At 49.1% G+C, this 24,015-nt stretch overlaps 1 long non-coding RNA gene across 1 annotated transcript; it reads left to right on the top strand.

Moving 5' to 3' along the window:
* The first annotated feature begins 704 nt into the window (after positions 1–704).
* On the top strand, positions 705–18,511 carry LOC125921674 (uncharacterized). Its single transcript, XR_007457451.1, has 3 exons — positions 705–1,410; positions 11,282–11,347; positions 18,238–18,511. It is a non-coding gene; the product is annotated as an uncharacterized LOC125921674 (long non-coding RNA).
* The last annotated feature ends 5,504 nt before the right edge of the window (positions 18,512–24,015 follow it).

Raw genomic sequence — 24,015 nt, 5'->3', positions numbered from 1 at the left:
TCACCCTTTGGGGCCAGCTTGTATCCCTTGGGAAGGGCCAGAGGAAGGCAGCTGTAGGCAGAGGTTGGCAAGCCGGAGGCCTGGCTGCCAAATTCCTGTTTCTCTCCATGCGTATGACAGGGTTGTCCATCCTAGCTGGAATGATGCCTAGGGTGAACCCCCCTCCGGGCCACCCCTCCTTTGCCCAGGCTGGGCCTGACTCACTGGGAGGATCTGGGTTGGGCTCTTTGCTTGGCTGGAAGCTGAGTCAGTCTTGACTTGTGGTAATGACATTCACATGCCACCTGCCTGTCAAGAACCAAGCACAAATGGGGACCGGCCATTGCAGGGGACCACCACGGAGGCTGAGGCTGGCAGAAATCGTTCCCAGGCAGGCCTCCAACCGGGTCCTGTCCAGATGGGAGGTTGGGCCAAAAGACATCCATGATCTCTTCGGGTTGTTTTTAGTGCCCGCTCAGCACCCAGGGTTCTTCTTGGTTGCGGCACTCTGGTTTGGTCCTGACTAGGCAACCCTCTTCCATTTGATTCCATGCAATATGAGGGAGGGATCCCAGTACGGGCTTCCGCGGTAGGACTGTGGCCCAGAATTGGTCCAGGAGAGCAATGCATCCCTCTGTCCGCAGTGATTGGTTAAGGGTGAGCACGTGACCCACCTGAACCTAGGAGAGTCCGCCCCCAGGAGGTCACCCCAAGGAGAAAGTGCACCTATTAACGAAACCAATCCAGGAAAGGCTCAGCAGAAGGTGGAACAAGATTTCAGTTGGGGTTTCAGGACTTCAATCCGGAAGTTCCTGGAACAATGATCTACCCTCCAGGATCCAGTCACAGCACCTGCAAATCTCCAGGTTTGCTTCCTCCATTTTAAGCAGGTGTCTGTCATTAGCAGCCGGGAGACCTAAGGGTCCCACCCTGAGGGTTCGCGATTCAGATTCCAGGTCCAAATCCCTTCGGAGTTATCTGCCTAGAGTAGCTGTTTCTCAAGCTGTAACCCGAGGAGTTTGCGCTTTAGCTGTTAAGGCACATTGCTGAGCCCCCGTCCCGACCAACGGAAACGGATCCTAGGGTGTCGGCTGCGAGTGGGACGGGTGAGCATGTTTTACAAGCTCCTGGGTGATCTTAAGGCTCAAGTTTGAGAGCACTGGCCGACCTCGGCTCTACATTTCCACTCTCCTCCCTCCGGGTCCGAATCAGGTGATCCCGCCCGTCTGGCCACAGCTGATTGGGTGAAGAGACGATACCCGTCCGAACCGAGCCAATCAGTTTGCTTCCCCCCAAACACGGAACTAGGGTTTAGGAACCCACTGAGTCCTGGAGGCTGTTTAAACCTCTCTCCCCAACCCACACCAAGAAGTGGAAAAGGTAGCTCAGCAGAGGCAGGCGAAGGAGGGAACAACTGAGAAGAGGCAGGACGTAAGTGACCAAGGTTCCATAACGTTCCTCATCCCCATCTCCGCCTCGCGAGCCCCCCTTTTGCCACTGACTGCGGGACCCCTGTGTTTTTACAGACCCTTCCACTTTTTGCAGTGGGTAACTAACTCGAGTGATGTCTGTTATTTGTAACCAAGAGACCCTTCCTTACCGAAGAAGCAGTTTATTTCTGAAGATCTCAGTTTCCTTACCTGTAAAATGACCAACATTTTGTGATTCAGGACACCCCCTCCCCATATGTAGCAGGTGCTCACAGAAGAGGCCCCCCCCTTAAACGATTCCTTCCTTCAGATAAGGTCTTGGTAACGTGGGGTATAGGTGGCAGAGACATTTTGCTGCAACAGTGCTTCTCCAGCTCTGGTGTGCATTGAAATGACGTGGAGTCTGTCTAAAATACAGATTCCTGGACCCCACGTGTGCACGCTGTGATCATTGGGTACGTCTGGTAGGGCCCAATTATCTCTATTTTACCGTTTTTTTTTAGGTATAACTGACATACAATAAACTCCATATGTTTAACAATTTTTTAAATTTAATTAATTTTTTTTTTAGTAATCTCTAGATGTACCCAACTTGGGGCTCACACTCAGGACCCCAAGATCAAGTGTTGCCTGCTCTTCCCGCTGAGCCAGCCGGGCGCCCTTAACAATTTAATGAGTATGTATGTATATCTGTAAAACCATCACCACAATTAAGACAATGAGAACTGCCATGAAAATCTGCATCACCACCAAGTTTCTTGGTAACTCTTTATAATCCTCCCTTCTTCCCCGCTGCCTTCCACTGCTTCCCCAAGCAACCACTGGTCTGCTTTCTGTCACGATAGATGATGTGCATTTTCCAGAGTTTTACCTAAATGAAATCATGCGGCCTGTACATTTCCTTTGTCTGGCTTTTTTCACTCAGCCTAAGTATTTTGAGGTACGTGCATGTTGATGCGTTTATCAATAGCTCACTCTTTTATTGCGGAGTAGGATATGCTATAATTGATTTATCTAATCATATACTAATGGACACTTGAGTTTCCAATATTTAACTATCACAAATAAAACTGCGGTGAACCCTTCTGTACAACTGTGTAGGTACAAATGCTTTTGTTCCCTGGGATAAATACCTAGGAGTGGAATGGGGCGCCTGGGTGGCTCAGTCGGTTAAGGTCCAACTTCAGCTCAGGTCGTGATCTCACGGTACGTGGGTTCCAGCCCCGCGTCGGGCTCTGTGCTGATAGCTCAGAGCCTGGAGTCTGCTTTGGATTCTGTCTCCCTCTCTCTCTCTCTCTGCCCCTCCCCCCGCTTGCGCTCTGTCTCTCTCTCTCACACACACAAATAAATAAACATTAAAAAACTTTAAACCGAAATACCTAGGAGTGGAATGGCTGGATCCTACGGTTGGTGTATGTTTAATATTTTAAGAGACTGCCAAACTGTTTTTCAAAGTGAATGCATTGTTTTACCTTTTCCCACCAACTGTGTACGACAGTTCCAGGGGCTCCCTCTTCTTACCAACGTTTGGTGGGGTTTAAATTTTGACCATTTTAGTAGGTGTGAAGCGGCACCTCGCTATGGTTTTAATTTGTATTTCTCTAAGACGAATGGTGTGGTTGCTTGCCGTCTGTAGATTTTCTTGATGGGGTGTCTATTCCATTTAAATAGTCTTCTTATTAATAAGCGTTTAGAGTTCTTTACACATCAGATACAAGTCACTTGCTAACTCTACTTTTGCAAATATTTTTCCCCCAGTGTGTGCATGCCTTCTCGGTTTTGTGACAAAGGCTGTATGTAGATTACTTCGATACACATGAAGTCTGAGAACCCCTCCTCGATGACAAACAGTGCAAACTCAAACATTAACAAGAGGGGCTGGACTATCCAAGTAGCAAAAATTACGAAAAGAGAGCTCTCAGGCATTACTGGCGACAGACAATGGGGGGGAACACCCTTTATTCTCCTTTACAGGGAGTGGTAATTGGTGCAAAATCCTGGGAGGACTATTTGCTGATAGTTCATCAAACATCTTTAAACACAGGTTTCTTTGACACAACAAGTTCAGTTCTAGACATGTTCTTCCAGGACAAATAAACAAACAAAAACAGTAAGTTGTGTGTCCCAGGATCTTCGGTCCGGGGATTGTGCTGACAAGTGGGGCTGCAGACATGCCTGGCCGGTTGGCCCCATTTCTTGGTACTGTGTCCCCATGTGCTCGGAGCACTTTTGCTGTCAAGCCTAGGTGGAAGGCACAGGGGGACTGGGAGGTCAGTGGGACTGGAATTTGACCCATCCCTGGCGGGGTGGCCAGAGGAAAGTGCAGTGCAGGTCTCACTCAACTACCTCAAGAGTCTGGGTCCACTTGTGAGCCTGGCGTGACCTTGGAAGGCTCCAGGATTCAGGTTTTAACCAACCACTACTAGTGCAAACTGGGAAACAGGGATACCTGGCTGACACAGCTACCCGGGGCCTAAGAAGCGACAGCCCTTTGCCCTCCACATGTCAATAGTGTCCCCGGGATTGGGGGGTGGGGTGGGGCTTTGGCTAAGGCTGGGCCAGGACTGCTCCAGCTGGGTGCGAGAAGGGAGCTGGGGGCCTGGAGGTCTGAGTTCTAGATTAGTCCCTGTTCTACTGTGCCACTTAGGGCCAGCCTGTTCCCTTTCCTAGGCCACGGTCTCCTCAGCTGGACAGCGTGGAGGTGGATGAGATAGTCCCCTCTGTCCCCTCCAGCAAGGAGTGAAAGCGTGAGTGCTAGAACCAGCCAGACCTGAATTCCATTTCTGTCTCCAGTGCTTTCTGTGACTTGGCATGTTGCTTAACCCCTTTGTACCTCAGTTTCCATCTCAACTTAAAGTCCTGCAATGGCTTCCCATTGTGCTTTGGGAAAAGGCCCTTGTGATCTGTCCCTTCCCACCTCTCAGCTCTAGTTCCTGCTACTCTCACTCTCATTCATCACACTCCAGCCACACTGGCGCCCCTAAACTCCGCCTCCTGACCCCAGGGCCTTTACACATGCTGTTGCCTCTGCCTTGCATGCCTTTGGCTCTCTCCCTACCTAGGTCCTGTTCATTTATCAGAGCTCAGATGCCACTTCCTCGGGGAAGCCCTCCCCGACCCCAGACTCAGTCACGCCTACTGCTTCTCCTCCTCATAGCACAACTGCGGCCAGTAAGTAGTTATCTCTGCATGATTATTTGTCTGATGTCTGTCTCCCAGTGGCATTGTGAGCTCCCTGAGAGCAAAAACGGGACAGTCTTGTTTGGGCCCCTTGCACAGGCCTGGCAAAATTAGAGGCACCCCAGGAATTTTGTTGAACCAGTGCTGACACCATTCTTCATCCATTCTAAGATGCGTGTCCCTCCGCATTTAAACATCTCTGAGGGGCGCCTGGGTGGCTCAGTCGGTTGAGCATCCGACCTCGGCTCGGGTCATGATCTCATGGTTCGTGGGTTCGAGCCCCGCATCGGGCTCTGCGCTGACGGCTCAGAGCCTGGAGCCTGCTTGGGATTCTGTGTCTCCCTCTCTCTCTGCCCCTCCCCTGCTCATGCTCTGTCTCTCTCTCAAAAATAAACATAACAAATTAAAAATAAAATAAACATCTCTGAAATCAGAACGTATTTCACAACTGCAGTTAATGGGTAGCACCCATGACATTTGTCAATGCCTATGGAACAAAATTGTAGCTTGGAAGGACGTCTCGAGACAAGAATGACATGCTCGGAAGAAAATCTGTGACACAGGACAGTGTTGTCTGGAACGACACAGACCTCAATGACTCTGAAGGAAAAAGTGAAGCAGAAAAGTTAGACGCTACATGTGCAGAAGTTTCAGGAATATCTTCACTAAATTATCTTGATCATAGGTATGCGCAATAGTGATATGATAAAAAAAAAAAGTCTAAAAGAGCACCTTCAGTAAATAGAAATGACATTTCTAAGTGATGAGTGCTGTGTCATATTTTACTTGGTAGTGCTTTTTTCCTTTTTAGTGGCACAAAAACGAATGCTGCATCTTTCAACTGAGGCCGTCTTAGATTTGATTCAATACTGCAAGCTCCTACCTTGACGGGACTGTGGGGCAATTCCAGCAGAGACCGGAGGAGGGCGCAGAGCCCTGGGTGGCCACAGGGGGCGCTCGGTTCCCAGGCGCCTTCCGAGTCCGAAGTTTGAGGAATCTGGGGTCGGAGAAGCCGGGCGGTGTGTCGTTATCCATCTGTCCTGTAGGTGGCGCTAGAGAACCACAATCAGGCGCAGCTCTGGGTATAGCCCAGAGAGTTCTAGGCTGAAGGAAGGCCTCAGGAGTGTCCTGTTCAGGCAAGGAGTAGGCTCTCTTGCCACCCCAGGGAGAGGACATAGCCAATTCTACCAGCCCATCTAGCCCAGAGGCAGCTCGGGGTGTGGAAAGAGCTTAGGAACAGAAATGGGGAGCCCTGCCTTGTCTGGACAAGCTGTGTGATTTTGGTTCCCCTTTCCTTTCTGGCCTCAGTCTCCCTCCCATGCAGTGAGGGTGTGAGAGCCTGCCAGACCTGACCCCTGACAGTAAGGGTCTGCAGTGGCTCAAAGACATCCACCGGCTGCCACTGGCTTACCTGCCAAAGCCCTGGGACAGCCCTCTCCCTATCTGACCTTGCCACCTCCCGCTCAGGTCAGAAAGCTTCCCTTCCCCCTGGATTGGGAGAAAAGATTCAATGACTTTCCCAAGACTACAGAACTGTGAGTGGTGGGAGCCAGGAGTGAAAGCTGGGTCTGCTCGCTCCTTCTACCGTGACCATCTGACGTCCTGTGATGGAAGGGGACACAAAAGGCAAGACAGGAGTGAACTTCCCACCAAAGAAAGAAGCTAAGACATGTTCTTTGGCAAGGTGATGGATCAATCATACATGCCTAAATTTGTCTCCCTACTAAAGCCACTTAAGTAAAGAGATTTTTTTTTTTAAGCCATTGATTTCTCGGAAAAGACACAGAAAGCACAAACTGTGAAAACTTGATAAAGTAGAATCTACCAAAATGTAAAACTCTGGCTCGTCAAAAGTCGTCGTTAAGAGAATGAGCAGGCAAGACACAGACTGGGAGAAAAATATTTACGATACGCATCTCTGACAGAGGACTTGTATCCAGAATATACAAACAATGCCTACAGCTCAATAATAAGACAAACAGCGCAACCTAAAAATGGGCAAAATATCTGAACAGTTACTTCACAAAAGAAGATGTACAAATGGCCAATAAGCCCATACGAAGACGTTTAACATCGTTAGTCATAAGGGAAGTACAAATTAAAACCACGTTGAGAGCCTCCACCTGCCCACTGGGTTGGCTACACTTAAAAAGACGGATAATTCCAAGTGTTGGTGGGTGTGGATCAACTGGGTCTCTCACATCCTGCTGGTAGAAATGCGAACGGGGCAGGGGGCGGGGGGCTCAGTTAGTTGAGCTCACTCTTGATTTCGGCTCAGGTCATGATCCCAGAGTCATGGGGTCGAGCCCCGCGTCAGGCTCCGTGCTGAGCCGCGGAGGCTGCTTAAGATTCTCTCTCTTCTCCTGCTGCCCTCTCCCCGACTCGCACTCTCTCTCTTAAAAAAAAAACAACGAAAAAAGGAAAATTGGGAACACCACTTTAGAAAACAATCTTGCCGTTCTTATAAAATGAAATCTACCCTTCCTACACACCCAGGCCATCCACTCTTGGGTATTGACCTGAAAGGAATGAAAACATACGTCTGCCCAAATGCTTGTTCCGGAGTGTTCATGGCAGCATTATTCACAACAGGCCAAAACTAAATCTATCCAGTGAGTTGTGTAAAAAAGTGCATAGATCTGAAGCGTGATGAGTGGTTTAACCCCAAACTGTAACACTGCTTCCACAGTGGGTGATGGGGGGGGGGTGTGGAAATGGGGGTGATGCAGGAGCGCGAAGTCCTTTGTCCTAACAGGTAGTAGGCAGGTAGTATAGGGGAGACAGGGAGACAGGGTAGAGAGTAGATGATGGCTCAAATGAATGCATCAAAAGATAGCCGTAAGTGCTTATTACTTGGAGAGAAGAGAGGTGTAAGTGCTAGAAAAAACCAGCAACAGTGGTTGCATTTGGGGAGATGGGGCGGGGAGACAGGGAGGGGCAGACAGGAAACCGCTGTGTCTTGTTATCCCCCTTCAGCACGCGCTGATTTTGGTTTCTGTGCACATGCTGTGTTTCACCGAGTCCGAGATGCCCATTTATTTACATTTTAACGTCTTTAAAATGAAGATCTGTCTTCTTAAAATCAATGGTGCACCTGACAGCTGTAATTGGCAGTGTTTTCTGTTTCTTGATGGTGCATATGTAAGGGTGCATGTTACAGTCGGTGAGGTCTTAGATTCACTGAAGTATGGTGTTCGTTTTATTTTTATCTTCCTTGTTTGTTTATTTTTAGGTAAAGTCTACACCCAACGTGGGGCTCAGACTCACGACCCCCAGACCAAGAGTTGCATGCTCTATCAACTAAGCCAGACTGGTGTGCGTGGGTTTTTTTTTTTTTTTTAAGTTTATTTATTTTTGAGAGAGAGAGAGAGAACATATGCAAGCAGTGGAGGGGCAGAGAGAGAGGGAGAGAGAATCCCAAGCAGGTTCAGCACTGTCAGGGCAGAACCTAATGCGGGGCTCGATCTCATGAACCCTGAAATCATGACCTGAACTGAAATCAAGAGTCGGACACTTAACCGACGGAGCCACCCCGGCGCCCCTAGCATTCTTTTTATAAAGAATTATTTTTAAAAATGAACCAATTGGGGGGCGCCGGGGTGGCTCCGTTGGTTAAGCGGCCGACTTCGGCTCAGGTCACGATCTCGCGGTACGTGAGTTCGAGCCCCGCGTCAGGCTCTGTGCTGACAGCTCAGAGCCTGGAGCCAGTTTCAGATTCTGTGTCTCCCTCTCGCTGACCCTCCCCCATTCATGCTCTGTCTCTCTCTGTCTCAAAAATAAATAAACATTAAAAAAAAAAAATAAAAAAAAAATGAACCAATTGGAACAGCTACTGTTTAGTGAGCTCCTACTGTGGGTCAAGCACTGTGCTTCCTGCTTTTACTTAGTATTCTCAACAACCCTGGCTTATGGTTCAAGTTTTTGAGAAGAGGAAATTGGGGCTCAGAGAGGTTAAGTGACTTCCTTAATGTTACCCAGCCGGTAGGCGATAGACACAAGTCAAAACCGAGGGGCCGTCTGACTCCTGAGTACGTCGCCTCTGTCTTGATTAGCTCGAAAGAGCTCCATCTGTGGTCCCTCTGGCTGAATGGTCCAGAGAGTGACAGGGATTTGCTCAAAATCACACAGCAACAGTGAGGCTGAGTTGGGCCTCGACCTGAGCCTTTGAGCCCCAATCCAGTGTCCTTCTCTTGACCCTGGCCCCTCCCTCCCTTTCTGTCACCACAATGCTCAGGACACCACCAAGAGCTCCTAAATGCGGGCAACACTTAGGGGGCCAAGCAGAGGCCTGGGAGGTGGGGGGCTCAGCAACCCTGTGGCCTTCAGCAGCTGGGCAAGACTGGCCCCAGGACAAGACAACCCCCCCCCCCCAGGAGGAGCCTGAGGTCACCAGTGTGGAGGGAAACTGTGAGGAGAGACCAGGGACTTGTCTGGAAGCTGTACTCGCCCGGGGAGCTCACTCTTTTTTTTTTTCTTTTTTTTTTTTTTTTTATTTTTTTTTCAACGTTTTTTATTTATTTTTGGGACAGAGAGAGACAGAGCATGAACGGGCGAGGGGCAGAGAGAGAGGGAGACACAGAATCATCGGAAACAGGCTCCAGGCTCCGAGCCATCAGCCCAGAGCCTGACGCGGGGCTCGAACTCACGGACCGCGAGATCGTGACCTGGCTGAAGTCGGACGCTTAACCGACTGCGCCACCCAGGCGCCCCAGGAGCTCACTCTTTTAATGCGATGGCATCTTTGGGGTGGCTGGGGCACAGGGTTGCTGGCTCTGATAACAATGGGGACGGGACAAAGCCAGCCAAGTCATCTGTGGGCTTTGCCTCTCCATTTACTGACCGTCTCACCAGCCCCCCTAACGGAGGCCCAGAGAGGTCAAGCCCTGCATTTGCAGTCACACAGCCAGGTGCCTATCTGACCCCTGACCCTTAGCAGCGCTGCTTCTCCCACAGCGTTTACATCTATCTGACGGTACGTGTCTACTTGGGGCACCAGCCCCGTAAAGACAAACCCACATCCTGTTTTCTGGTTCTGCCTCAAAGATACGAATTTTTGATAGTGGGGCATCAGGAGCTAATCTCTCATGTAAAGCCCTGCCTCCTCTTTCCTTCCTCTCTCCCCCGTCCCCGACTTGCACATGGCCGTGGCCTGCCTGTGGCTTTTGCAGCGTTTCCAGTCTCCACACCTCATGTCTCAGAGCCTCACTTTCCTTTTCTGTCAAATGAGAGGAAGGACGAACCTGACTCCATAGGGTGTTTTTGGAGATTAGCCGAGATGAGTTCCGTGCCTGGCATTATGCCTGGTGGGGGTCTGGGAGGAGAGCCTTAGGAATCGAGGACATGGATGTGCCCCTGGTTCTGCTACTGACTAGCTGTGCAGCTGGAGGCAAGCCCTGCCACTCTGCACCTCAGTTTTCCCCATCTGTGTGATGGGGGCTGTGGCCCTGACCTACCTTTCATTTACCTAAGGCAGATTCCGGATGAGACTGACCTTACTGTAGCTCACCGTCATTTTCACCACTCAGTTTCACTGACCCTCTTCTCCCATCGGAAAAGTCCATCTAGAAAGTTCATCCCAAGGCTCCTCTGTTCCCGAGGGGGCCAAGAATCTTCATGGGACTGAGCCGAGTGATTCTTCGCCTGCAGAGCGGGCTCAAAGACTGCACATGCCTCACTGCAGTGTGGGGAGAAGTCAGTGAGTGATGCACGTAGATAGTCCAGGGGAGATCATCTGGCAGAAGACCTCCCTTCCACACGAATCCAAGACACGTGAGCAAGGATGTTCACTGCCGCAGAATTTGCAATGGAGAAGAGTGGAAATCGCCTCGTTCTCCTGTATGCACCTACGGCGGCAGACCCCAGATAGCCCAGTGTTCCTCGATGCCTGGGATTCTCGGCCTTGGGAAGCCCCTCCCACATGTACCAGAGTTGGGCTGAGAGACCAGTGGCAGAGTGGCCGGCCATTGTGGAATGTCACCTCGTGACAATGTGGAACCATCATAAATGACCAGGTTATGAAAGACTGCCACTTCTATCTTGGGTTTTCTGCTTACTCTGGGGAAGCAGCCATCACGTCATGGGGACACTCAGCCTGTGGCGAGAGACCCACGGGACTCAAGTCTCCAACTATAGGCAGCAAGGAACGAAGGCCTGGAGCAGTCAAAGGAGGGAGCCTGGAAGCCGATCCTCCAGCCCCTTTAGAAGACAGCAGCCTCCAGGAGCCTGGGTGGCTCAGACGGCTGAGCATCTGACTCTTGATTTCGGCTCAGGTCACAATCTCACAGTTTGTGAGATTGAACCCCACGTCCAGCTCTGGGCTGACAGCATGGAGTCTTCTGGGGGTTCTCTCTCTCCCTCTCTCTCTTTGCCCCTCCCCCACTTTCTCTTGCTTTCTCTTTCTCTCTTTCTCTCTCTCAAAATAAATAAATAAACTTAAGAAGAAGGAGGAGGAGGAGGAGGGAGAGGAGGAGGAAGAGGAAAGAAGACAGCAGCCTCAGCCAATAACTTTCTGCAACCCCAGAGACCCGGAGCCAGAACGACCCAGTTGAGTGACTGCCAGATTCCTGACCCTCAATATCTCTCCCATAATAAATGTTTGTTGTTCTAAGCTGCTGACTTTTGGGAGAATTTGTTGTACAGCGGTAAATAACTAATACAGGGCCCCATAAAATATATTTATTCATGTGTTACAGAATGCCAGACCAATGTGGAAAAGAATGAGATAGATCCCTGCATCCAAACATGGAAAGATATCCAAGGTACGCTGCTAAGGAGATCTTGCAGAACAATATATATCAATGGATGCTTTTTGTATAAAAATATGCTGTTATGGCACAGCAAAAAAAAAAAAATCTGGGAGAATATCTAAACTATTAATAGTAGTTGTTTCTCCTTGAAGAGCAGGGAGGGTGCACTGAGGGACTTCATTCATTTCTGTGAGGTTTGAACGTTTTATGATGTCTTAATTTGGTAAACCAGTGGAAAAATACAGCTTTTAAAAGATTTGCCTAGGAAGAGCCTGGTAGAAAAACATAACAAATCAACTTAAACAACCAACAACCCATGCAATCTCAGTGTTGTAACAGATGAGGAATTAATTTTGTGGTCTTTTTTTTTTTTTTAAGTTTATTTAGAGAGAGAGAGAGAGAGAGAGAGAGAGACCACGCGAGTGGGGTAGGGGCAGAGAGAGAGAGGGAGAGAGAGAATCCCAAGAAGGCTCCATGCTGCCAGCACAGAGCCCAACATGGGGCTTGAACTCATAAAACCGTGATATCGTGACCTGAGCCTGATGCTTAACCAACTAAGCCACCCAGAGGCCCCGAATTTCTTAGTCTTGTAAAGTTCAGTCTTCAGCTGGGAGGGAAGGGTGGGAAGGACTTTCCTCCACGGAGCTCTCCAGGTTTCTGGCTGATGGGGACTTTGCTGTTTTCACATGTGGCTTCCTAGGTGGCCCTGGGCATAGATAGACATCCGGCTGGCAGAAGGGGGAAGTGAGAGGGTAGGTAGAGGATGAAGTAGATTTTTTGTGCGACAGGTCTGAAATGATGCTCAGTCACATCTGCCCACGTTCCATTTGGCCAAAATTCAATCACCCTCTGGCCATGGCTCCTACTCGATGACTTCAGGGTCATCTACCCCTTGCCCACCACCCAGGTTGACTGTCCACTTTCATTGCGTTCTTCTGAGAACCTTCTTTTCCCCCAAGGTTTTATTTTTAATCACTACACCCACCGTGGGGCTTCAACTCCCAACCCCAAGATCGAGAGTCACACGCTCCACTGACTGAGCCAGCCGGGCACGCCCCCTATCTGAGAGCCTTAGCCACAGGAATCTTAAGGCAAGGCCTCCTCCTTCTCCAGATGCTGCTGGCCACCCAGAGGAAGGAAGTGCTGATATAGCACATTCTGGAAGTGTTAACTCTGCTGAGGGTGGCTCAGCCTGTCCAGTGTGGTCCATCAGTCAGGAACACAACCTTCGACCTGGTGCCCCTCCCGTCTCCCCCTCCCAAGGGCAGGGCCCATCACCTAGGGTGGAGCTGTTTGAGGATGAACCCAGGGTCATGGAGCTCCAGGATTTGTTTGCAAACTGCTGTGTGCATCCGTGCGAATCTGCAAGCCAGCACTGCCAAGGTCAAGAAGTATGATGACGGGTGTTCCCCGTGCCCCGCCCTACACCAAACACTGTGCTGAGGGCCTGCCCCACGGAAGTGTGTGGGACCCTCAAGCTACGCTCTGAGGAGCCCCCAGATGGGCAAACTGAGGCTCAGAGAGGTGACATCATTTACCCAAGGTCACACAGCTTCTACGGGGTAAGGCTGGGAAGAGAGCGTAGGCCGGTCTGCCTGACTCTGAGACTAGTGTTTCTTTTTTCTTTTTTCTTTTCCTAAGAGAGAGACAGAGTGTGAGTGAGGGAGTGGGGAGGGGCAGAGAGGGAGACACAGAATCAGAAGCAGGCTCCAGGCTCTGAGCTGTCAGCACAGAGCCCGATGCAGGACTTGAACCCATGAACCGTGAGATCATGACCTGAGCCGAAGGTGGACACTCAACCAACTGAGCCACCAGGCACCCCTCTTTTTTTTTTTTTTTAAAGTAAGCTCTACACCCAATGTGGGGCTTGAACTCATGACCCTGAGATCGGGAGTCCCATGTTCTACTGACTGAGCTAATCAGGCACACCCAAAGCCAGTGTTTCTAATCCTTCCTCTACGTAGGCAATCAGGGTCAGTGTCTCCCAGTTGATGACATTTGAACTGAGGCCTGAATGATACGGAGTCAGCAGCAATGAGAAGATGTGGGGAAAGACATAACAGGCAGAGAACTGGCATGTGCGAATGCCCCGAGGCAGGCATGGGCAAGGACAGGGGGTCTGGTGTGATCAGGGGTCTGGAAAACAAGGGGAAGGGGAACGTGGAGAGTGAACTCAGAGAGTGAGTGGGGACACCCTGAGGGCCTTGCAAGCCACAGTAAGGAGTTTTGATTCTACTGGAAGAACAGTAAGACCTTGGAGGATTGAAAAAGCCAGTGATATTTTCCAAACTGTGGTCTTGAGGAATGTTAAGTTTTGAACTATTTCAATATTCTAGTAAAATTGCCAGCCTCCATACTTGACCACATGGAGCCTGGTCTGTGTTAGCATTTCTGCTTGTGTCCGAGCCAAGTAGGACTGTGTCAAGGACCCCAGGCCAGTGAAAAAATAGAGAAGAGAGGGCAACTGTATTAGTTATCTATTGCTACCTAACATATTGACCCCCAAAACTCAGCACCAGAAAACAACAAACATTTATCATCCCATGGTTTCTGTGGGTTAGGAATCCCCAGCTCAGAGTCTCTCACCAAACTGCAGTCAAGGTTCTGGCAGGGGCTGGGGACCCATCCGAAGTCTCAAATGGGGAAGGACTTGCTTCTTAGCTCACTCACCTGATTGTCGGCAGCATTCAGTTCCTGGATGGCTGTTGGCCAGAGGCCTCCCTCAGTCCATCACCACGTGGCCCTTGCCATAGGGCAGCTCACCACATGGCAGGGGGGTTCATCAGAGCCAGCAAGTAAGAAAGCCAAAGGGACGAGCAATATGGAGGACAGCGTCTTTTTGTAAGCTAATCTCAGAAATGATATCCTATCACTTTTTCCTTAATAAACTTAAAAAAAAATGTTTGGGGGGGGGGCGGCGCCTGGATGCCTCAGTCTATTAGGCATCTGACTTCAGCGCAGATCATGATCCCTCAGTTCATGAGTTCGAGCCCAGCATCGGGCTCTGTGCTCACAGCTCGGAGCCTGGAGCCCGTTTTGGATTCTGCATCTCCCTCTCTCTGCCCCTCTCCCCCTCGTGCTCTCTCTCTCTCTCTCTCTCTCTCTCTCTCAAAAAGAATATATATTAAAAAATAAAAATAAAAAAAATAAAAAATAGGGGCACCTGGGTGGCTCAGTCGGTTAAGCGTCCAACTTCAGCTCAGGTCATGATCTCACAGTCCATGGGTTCGAATCCTGCGTCAGGCTCTGTGCTGACAGCTCAGAGCCCAGAGCCTGCTTCGGATTCCGTGTCTCCCTCTCTCTCTGCCCCTCCCCTGCTCATGCTCTGTCTCTCTCTGTCTCAAAAATAAATAAAAACATTAAAAAAATTAAAAATGAATAAAAATAAAAAATAAAAATTTTGGAATGTTACGATTTCCAGAAAAATTGCAAAGAGAATACAGAGAGTTTCTGATGACCCCCCCCCCACACACACACACCCAGTTTTCCCTAACGTTATCATCTTAATTCACCGTGAAACATTTGTCAAAAGAAACCAACTCTGGTACGTTATTACTATTATTTAAGTTTTATTTTCGAGAGAGAGAGGGAGAGAGCGTGAGTGGGGGAGGGGCAGAGTGGGGGCAGAGGATACGAGGCAGGCTCTGGGCTAACAGCAGCGAGCCCGATGCAGGGCTCGAACCCACGAACCACAAGATCATGACCTGAGCTAAAGTCAGACGCTCAACCGACTAAGCCACCAAGGCGCCCCTGGCATGTAGTTATTGACTAGATTCTAACATGTATTCATATTTCACTCATTTCTCATTTCCAGGATCCAACTGAGGATACAAGACAGTATTCTGTCACGTTCCCTTGATTTTTTCTGTCTTTGACAGTTTCTCAGTCTTTGCTTGCTATTTGTGACTTTGGGTTTTGAGGAGCACTGGCCAAGTACCTTGGAGAATGTCCCTCAACTTGGGTTTGTCTCTGTTTTTCTCATGATTATGTTGGGGTTATGAATTTAGGGGTACACTCAAAGGGGTGCAGAATTAAAGTCCACCTCCTGGGAGAAGTATCTTAAAAATCATTTGGCATTCTTCTCTAAAGAGGATTTGTCCCTTCTCTCCCATTTACGTGTTTCTTCAGTCATTTACTTAAATCAGTATGGACTTATGCATGTTTATTATATGCTTTGAGTTATAATGCAATAATGTGTTATACATTTTGTTGCTTAAATTGTTCAGGCTTTGACCATTGGCAACTCTTTCATGGTGGCTCCTGTGTCCCTTTAACCTGCCCCTGTCCTTTTGTTTTTTTGAGCATTTCCTTGCTTTCTGGCACTACAACATGCTCCAGGCTCATATTTTCCCTGTCTTAACCTTAGATTCAGTCATTTTTTAAAGGAGCCCTGATTACTGTTATTGGAGAGTAGTATTTAGAAACCAAGATCTGGGTCCTGGGTTTTAGTGGTTGTTGCTGGTAGGGTGTCGCTGCTTCTAAGCCCTCTCAGCCATCCCGTGACTTTCGCCGGGTCCATTCATCAAAAGCTGATCCCTGAAGGAGGGACCTGGGTGGCTCAGTGGGTTGAGCATCCGACTTCAGCTCAGGTTGTGATCTCACGGTTCGTGAGTTCGAGCCCCACATAGGGCTCGCTGCTGTCAGCACAGAGCCTGCTTTGGATCCTCTGTCCCCGCCCCCTCTCCCTGCCCCTCCCTCGCTCTCTCAAAAATAAAATAACAACATCACAACAACGTAACATAACATAAACAACCACACCAAAAGCTGATCCCTGGACTCAGCCCACTCTCAGGGGGAGGGGATTACACCGAGGCACGAATACCAGGAGTTGGGCATCACTGGGGGCCATTTTCAAGGCTGTTTCCTGGAGTGACTAATATGCCAACACTGTTAATTGTGAGGGTCAGGAGCAACACTCACGTGCATTGGCAGTAGACGGGCAGGGACACAGCGCAACTGTGAACAGGAAAGGGGAAGCCCTTTCCCTGTCCTTACGAAGTGATCTCCAAGATCCTGTTAAGTGCAAATAGCAGGGACAGAGCCACGGATGTGGCGTGAGACTTTCCTCTCTTTAATGAGAGAAAACACAATATATGCTCTGACTCCTAGAAACTCCTAACACTGACTTCTAGGGAAGAAGGGTAGGAAGTGTACCTATATCTCTGCCTATCATCTATTTAGCTAATATCTATCTATCTAATTACAAAAAAAAATTGGAACAGGGGCACCTGGGTGGCTGAGTTAGTTAAGTGACTGACTCTTGATTTCGCTCAGGTCATGATCTCACAGTCGTGGGATTGAGCCCCACCTCAGGTTCTGTGCTGGCAGGGAGCCTGCTTAAGATTCTCTGTCTCTCTCTCTGTCTCTCTCTCTCTCTGCCCCTCCCCCATGCACACGGTGCATGCATGTGTGCTCTCTAAATTAATTAATTAATTAAAATTTTGGAACAATGTGTAAGTATTATCTGTTCCAAAAATTAAAGTAAAAGTAAAAAAAAAAAAGGTGCTGTTATGCCAAGTGAAGGACAAAAGGTGATGATTTCCTTGTAGTTTGGAAAGAGAAAAGTGGTAGGCAGGCCAAGGCCCCCTGGGGAACACAGGGGCTGAACTCAGCACCGTCGGGGGCAACCTCATTCCCACAAAACATCATCGCCTGTCAACAACAACATCACGTTCAGTGTGTGCAGCAGAGCGAATGTTATTCTTGTAGATTGGTTTGTGCTTAATTTGTAGCTGTGCGGTGTAGCGGCCAAGAATACAGGACTCAGGAGCCCGGCCGTGTGTGTGTGTGTGTGTGTGTGTGTGTGTGTGTGTGTGTCTAAATCCCAGCTCGGCCGTTTCCGAGCTGGGTGACCGCGGGCAAACAACTCACCTCGCTGAGCCTCAGTTTGCTCTCCTGTAAAATGGGGACAATAGTAGTCCGTACCTCATAGGTGGAGGTAAGGATCCAGTGAGTGAATACATGTCAGGTGCACAAAGCAGGGGCTCAGTAAATGTGAGCTGGTACGGTTGTCAAGTTCACACATATTTAGGAAACAGAATAATTGAAATAGCCTGTGTCACCTCTGGAACTCTGAGAGATTTTCCCCTCTTAGATGGGCGTTTATGTTATTCTAGCTGGAGGAACATTGGCCTGCATATGGCCCATGCCCAGCCCAGCCCTGTTCACATGGTCTGCCCTCTCCCCAGTTCCCTCTCCTCCCCCAGCCCAGACTGAGATGTGAGCTGGGCAGGGCAGGGCGGGTCTGTTGGCTCTGGTAACCCTGCCGTCTAGTCTGGCGCCTGGCACAGACAAGGGTTCTGTAACCATTTGGTGAATAAATGAACGCAAAGCAGGCACGAGTGAATGGAAACCCCGGCAGAGCACATATGCCCGTGTTACTGAACTTCCCCTCAGGTGATCAGGGAAGGCTTCCCGGAGGAAGTGCATGTGTGTTGGGGGGTGGCGGTGAGGGGGTGTTCTAGGCAGAGGGGACAGCGTGTACAAAGGCTCAGAGACTAGGCAGCCTTCTCTTCCTTCGGGGAACTGAAAACAGGCTAATCCAGGTGGAAGTCAGAGGGTGAGGACAGGAAGTGGCAAGGGAGGGGTGGGCGGGCAGGTGAGCAGGGCCCAGATCACTCACTGTCCTGAGGAGGTTGGAAAGCAGGGACCCCCCCCCCCCGCCCACTGGCTGAGCCAGTGCTCCTGGGCTGCGTCAAGTTACTTCCTGTTTTGGGGTCTCAGTCCTCTCATCTGTGAAATGGGTACTGGGATCTTATGAGGGTGAGCACCACATGGGCCCACAGTGTGCCCCTGGAGCCTGGTGGTAGAGAGACCGTCTGCCGGTCAGCAGGACAACCTGGCAGAAGGTGTCACATCCTTAAAACGTTCCTAACCTTCAACTCGGCTGTTCCTTTTCTCAGAACTTGCCCTGAGATAATTTAGGACTCGTGAGAAAGCTGGCTCAGAAGATGTTCATCAGAACACGGCCTGGAAAAGGAGAACAGTGGGAAGCAGCCTAGGTGCCCAGCATCAGGTGAATGAACGCTACACTAGCCAGAATCCTGCTGCAAATTCCTGATGATGTGCAAAGGTCTTCATGGCCCATTCACAAACATTTTTATTGCAAAAAAAGGACATCTCACTTTGAAAATATTTAAGCCCTAAAGAAAAGTATAAAGTAAAAGCCAAAAGGTCCCCCTTTGTCAACCCATTTCTATTTCTATTAATTTTTATTTTTTTAAGTTTATTTATTTATTTTGAGAGAAGGAGAGTGCAGGAGGGTCAGAGAGAGAGGGAGAGAGAGAGAGAGAGAGAGAGAGAGAATCCCGAGCAGGTTCCGTGCTGTCAGCGCAGAGCCTGATGCAAGGCTTGGACTCATGAATTGTGAGATCATGACATTAGCTGAAACCAAGAGTCGGATGCTTGACTGACTGAGCCACCAGGCACCCCAGCCCATTTCTACTCCTGAAAGTTAAGCACCATCAGCAGTTTCTTGAACGGTCTTTTGGATTCGCATCAATGCATATACAAACATATAAACATACATGTGTGTATTATCCAACATACACGTGAGATGATATGTTAGTAAAGGTGTGCGGTTTCTTTTTTTTTTTTTACATTTATTTTATTTATTTTTGAGAGACAGAGCACAAGCGGGGGATGGGCAGGGAGTGAATGAGACACAGAATCCGGAGCAGGCTCCAGGCTCTGAGCTGTCAGCACAGAGCCTGACGCGGGGCTCGAACTCACCAACCCCGTGAGATCATGACCGGAGCTGAAGTCGACGCTTAACCGACTGAGCCTCCCAGGCGCTCCAGATATGCACAGTCTCTTAATAAAATATTACCTAACTACATGTATTGTGCTAGGTTGTTACTGGGGTGGCCCCCACCGCATCTTGTCTCCCAGCATCCATGCCCCGGACGTGGGCCCCTCTCACACCGACTTTGGACCTGACCATGTGACTTGCCTTAGACAAGGGGACATGAGCAAGCATGATGAAAGCTGGGGCTTGGTAAGCCCTTGCACTTGGAAGCTTGGCCTCTTGAAATACCCCCGGGATCCAGCTGCTGTACAGAAGCTCAGAGTAGATTGCAGAAGGATCAAGGGCACCCGGGGCAGTCCCTGGTAGGTGGGAGGCCATCTTGGAAGCTCCAGCCCAGCCACACGGCCAGTTGAGCACAACCATATGAGTGAGTCCTGCTGACCCCTTGTGGAACTGAAGAATGGCCAGTTTCTGGACGGTTTGTTACTCAGCAATTGATAATAGATGGTTCTGCAACTTTAAAAGAATCTTAACAATACATGGGGCGCCTGGGTGGCTCAGTCAGTTGAGCGTCCGGCTTCGGCTCAGGTCATGATCTCGCAGTCCGTGAGTTCGAGCCCTGCATCGGGCTCTGTGCTGAGGGCTCAGAGCCTGGAGCCTGCTTCTTGTTCTGTGTCTCCCTCTCTCTGCCCCTCCCCTGCTCATGCTCTGACTCTCTCTCTCTCTCAAAAATAAATAAACATTTAAAAAATTAAATAAATAAATAAATAAATAAATAAATAAAAGAATCTTAACAATACATACATCTATCATGAACGTCCTCCTATGTCAGTTCATGTGGATGAGCTCGTTCTTTCTAATGCCTGCATAATTTTCCATGGGGTCAATGAAGCATCATTTTCTTTCCCTTCTCCTATGGATGGACGTTCTTTGCCCTGACAAATAGTGCTACCTCCTTGTGTGAATATCGTTGGTAACTGACATTAGCGTGCTTTTAAGATAAATTCCCGGAAGTGGAATTGCTGGGTCAAAGGGTATGCATTTTAAAAGTTTCAGGGTGGCTCAGTCGGTTGAGCGTCCAGCTTTGGCTCAGGTCATGATCTCACGGTTCGTGAGTTCCAGCCCCGGGTGCGGCTCTGTGCTGACAGCTCAGAGCCTGGAGCCTGCTTCAGATTCTGTCTCCCTCTCTCTGCCCCTCCCCTGCTCACATTCTGTCTTTCTCTCTCAAAAATAAAATAAAACATTAAAAACAATTTAAAGTTTTCACAGATATTGCTGGGATACCTGGGTGGCTCGGTTGGTTAAGTGTCCAACTCTTGGTTTCGGCTCAGATCGTGATCTCACGGTTCGTGGGTTCAAGCTCCACCTCAGGCTCCACGCCAACGGCACAGAGACTGCTTGGGATTCTCTCTCTCCCTCTGTCTGCCCCTCCCCCTCTCACTCTGTCTCTTTCTCTCTCTCTCTCTCTCTCTCTCTCTCTCAGGATAAATAAACTTAAAAAAATTTTTTTTTTAATTTAAAGTTTTCACAGATGTTGCTAAAGTCACCCTCCAAAATGGTCACTACGGCTGCAGGGAGCAGAGTCTGGGGCCCCAGCCCGCACCCCCGCTCCCCCCCCTCCTCCCACCAGTTCCTTCCTCTTCTGTTGAGGCAGCTGTGCTCAGCACATCCTCTTTCAACGCTGCCCTTGAAGGCACTTCCCCAGCAGACCTGCCTCATGGATAGGCCCAAGTTCCTCCAGCCTTGACCCCTACTCCCAGTGACTCTTTGTCTCCAGTGGGCCCTGGCCCCAGCCCCGCCTCCTGCAAAGAGAGGAGCCTTCCACGTCCACCTTTTGACTTTGGATAAACCCTTGATCTTCTCTCTCTCTCTCTTTTTTTTTTTTTATTTAATTATTTAATTTTATTTTTAATTATTTTTTAAATTTACATCCAAATCAGTAGGCATATAGTGCAACAATGATTTCAGGAGTAGATTCCTTAGTGCCCCTGACCCATTTAGCCCATCCCGCCTCCCACGACCCCTCCAGTAACCCTCAGTTTGTTCTCCATATTTATGAGTCTCTTCTGTTTTGTCCTGCTCTTTTTTTTTTTTTTTTATGTTTATTTTTTGAGAGAGAGAGAGACAGAGAGTGGGCGGGGAAGGGGCAGAGAGAAAGGGAGACACAGAATCCGAAGCAGGCTCCAGACTCTGGGCTGTCAGCACAGAGCCCGACACGGGGCTCGAACCCACGAAGCAGGAGATCATGACCTGAGCAGAGGTCGGACACTTAACCAGCTGGGCCACCCAGGCACCCCAACTCCTGATCTTCTCTGGCTGCGGGTGATAACCATGCCGACCTTTTGGGCTCCGTTGTTTACTCCTTCAGCAAATGGTAATTTATTTATTTATTCTTTCAGGAAGTGATTATTCCTTTACTCATTCATGCATTCATTCTTTAAACCAACACTTATTTAGTCGTTTGTTTGTTCATGCCTTCTGCAAACATTTATCATTCTGGCCTCGTGGCCCCCATGATGCAGGGGGAGGCACAGATAGCTACACAGGTATGTATTTTTATGTACTTGTATATGGGGCTGTGTCTTCTGAAATCAAGTGCAAGTACACAGGGACCTGTGTACACAGGTGAGGCAATTAGACCACCATCTTGAGATGGGAGGATGCAGGGGCCAAATGCGTAGAGACCAGGGTAGCTGGATTCCTGGTGGGCGGAGTGGCTTGTACAAAGACCCTGAGGTACAAGGGGCCTGTCCCATTCCTTTCGGGGACAGAAAGAAACTGAGGGCACAGCGAAGGAAAGAGATTCCTGATGAGGCCCCGGGGGTCAGCAGGACCACACATGCAGGGCCTTGTGGGTCACAGTGGTGACTTTTAACCTAAGAGGACTGGGGAGTCATTGACAGGATGGTAAGACTATTAAATGGGATTCATTATGCAAAGCTCTTAACCTGTGGTTAATGCTCAATGCACATTGCTTTATTATTATTATGTGATGATGATGATGATGATGATTTTAAACTTTCTCTACCCTCTGGCCAGAGAATTCCCTTTGATCCCAAGAGGCCCTGACTAGTCTGGACCAGCTGTGTTCCTTGACTGGGAAAGACTCCAGAATTAGCCCCAGTGTTTTTAGGAAATGGTATCCACATCTAGAGATCATTAGTAACTGCCCCAAGGTCACCTAGGGCGGTAATGCTGGAATTTGAACCCAGCTCTCTGACTTCAAGCCTAGTTCTCTTTCACCCCATCCCTACTGCTAAAAGCAAGCTCTCACCACCTGCTTGCCCTGCTTGAAACCCTCAATGGCTCCACACTGCCTCCAGAATACCCACAGCCTGGCCTTCAAGGGCCCCTGTTCAGGGTTACCTCTCTCTGTCTCCTGCCATTAACCCACACCAACGCAAAAAGTATTGTTCGATATTCCCCAGAGGCCACAAGGAAGCCTGCCACTACCCATTTGCTGGTGCCATTCCCCCCACGAATTCGGGGAGTGGGGGCACTCCAATCCCTTCTCTAGTCATTCTGCTCCCCATGGAGCCCACCTGTCCTCCTGGATTCATTTCCTCTGGCTGCTGTAACAACTTACCACACACTTAGTAGCTTAAAACAACACAATTTTTTTTAATGTTTATTTTAGAGAGAGAGAGAGAGCAGGGGAGGGGCAGAGAGAGAGAGGGAGACACTGAATCCAAAGCAGGCTCTAGGCTCTGAGCTGTCAGCCTGACGTGGGGCTCAAACCCACAAACCATGAGATCATGACCTGAGCTGCAGTCGGATGTTTAACTGACTGAGCCACCCAGGCGCCCCAGTATGTTTAACATTTTAAGAAACTACCAAACTGTTGTTTAAAATCATTATACCTGGGGCGCCTGGGTGGCGCAGTCGGTTAAGCGTCCGACTTCAGCCAGGTCACGATCTTGCGGTCCGTGAGTTCGAGCCCCGCGTCAGGCTCTGGGCTGATGGCTCGGAGCCTGGAGCCTGTTTCCGATTCTGTGTCTCCCTCTCTCTCTGCCCCTCCCCCGTTCATGCTCTGTCTCTCTCTGTCCCAAAAATAAATAAAAAACGTTGAAAAAATAAAATAAAATAAAATCATTATACCACTTTATGGTCCTACAAGCAGTATATAGGGATTTCCATTGACTCTACATCTTTGCCAATATTTGGCATGGTCAATCTCTTTAATTTCAGCTCTTCTAATAGGTATGTAGTGGCATCTCATGATAGCTTTATTTTGTGCATCCCTGGTGACTATGGAGCGGAACATATTTCTTGTGCTTATTTGAGGCTGTCCTTGTATATCACTAAATGGAGATTTACATTATTCTTTTCTTTTAATGTTTGTTTATTTTATTTGAGAGAGAGAGAAAGTGCAGGGGAGGGGCAGAGAGAGAGGGAGACAGGATCTGGAAGTGGGCTCCGAGGTGACAGCAGAGAGCCCGATGCAGGGCTCGAACTCATGAATTGGGAGATCATGACCTGAGCTGAAGTCAGATGCCCAACTGACTGAGCCACCCAGGTGCCCCAGTTTACATTATTCTTAATGACTGGGTAGTACTACAACATTGGATCCATCTTTTTATTTCATCAAGACCCTATTGGTGAACATCTTGGTTGGCTTTGATATTTGGCTGTTCCCCCTAATACCACGGTATACAACCACGTATGCGCATTCTGCCTACTTGTCTATTTCCATCACGTGGTATTGACGGGTAAAAGGAATGCACCCTTTTAGGGCTTTTGAAACACATTGACAAATAGCTCCCCTGGAAACCTGCACCCATTACAGCCCCACTGGCAGCATGGAGGAAACAGTCCCTGCTTCTAATTCCAGCAGAAGCCTCCAGAGCAATGACTTGCAGGGTTTGAGGAAGTCTTTCAAGTATGACCCCATGACTCCTGGCCAGAAGCCAGAAATAAGGGCAAATTGGCCACA

Source organism: Panthera uncia, chromosome D4, assembly GCF_023721935.1.
Source record: "Panthera uncia isolate 11264 chromosome D4, Puncia_PCG_1.0, whole genome shotgun sequence".
Taxonomy (NCBI): domain Eukaryota; kingdom Metazoa; phylum Chordata; class Mammalia; order Carnivora; family Felidae; genus Panthera; species Panthera uncia.
The sequence above is the reverse complement of the archived record's forward strand: the minus strand, read 5'-3'. Positions and strand labels throughout refer to the sequence as shown.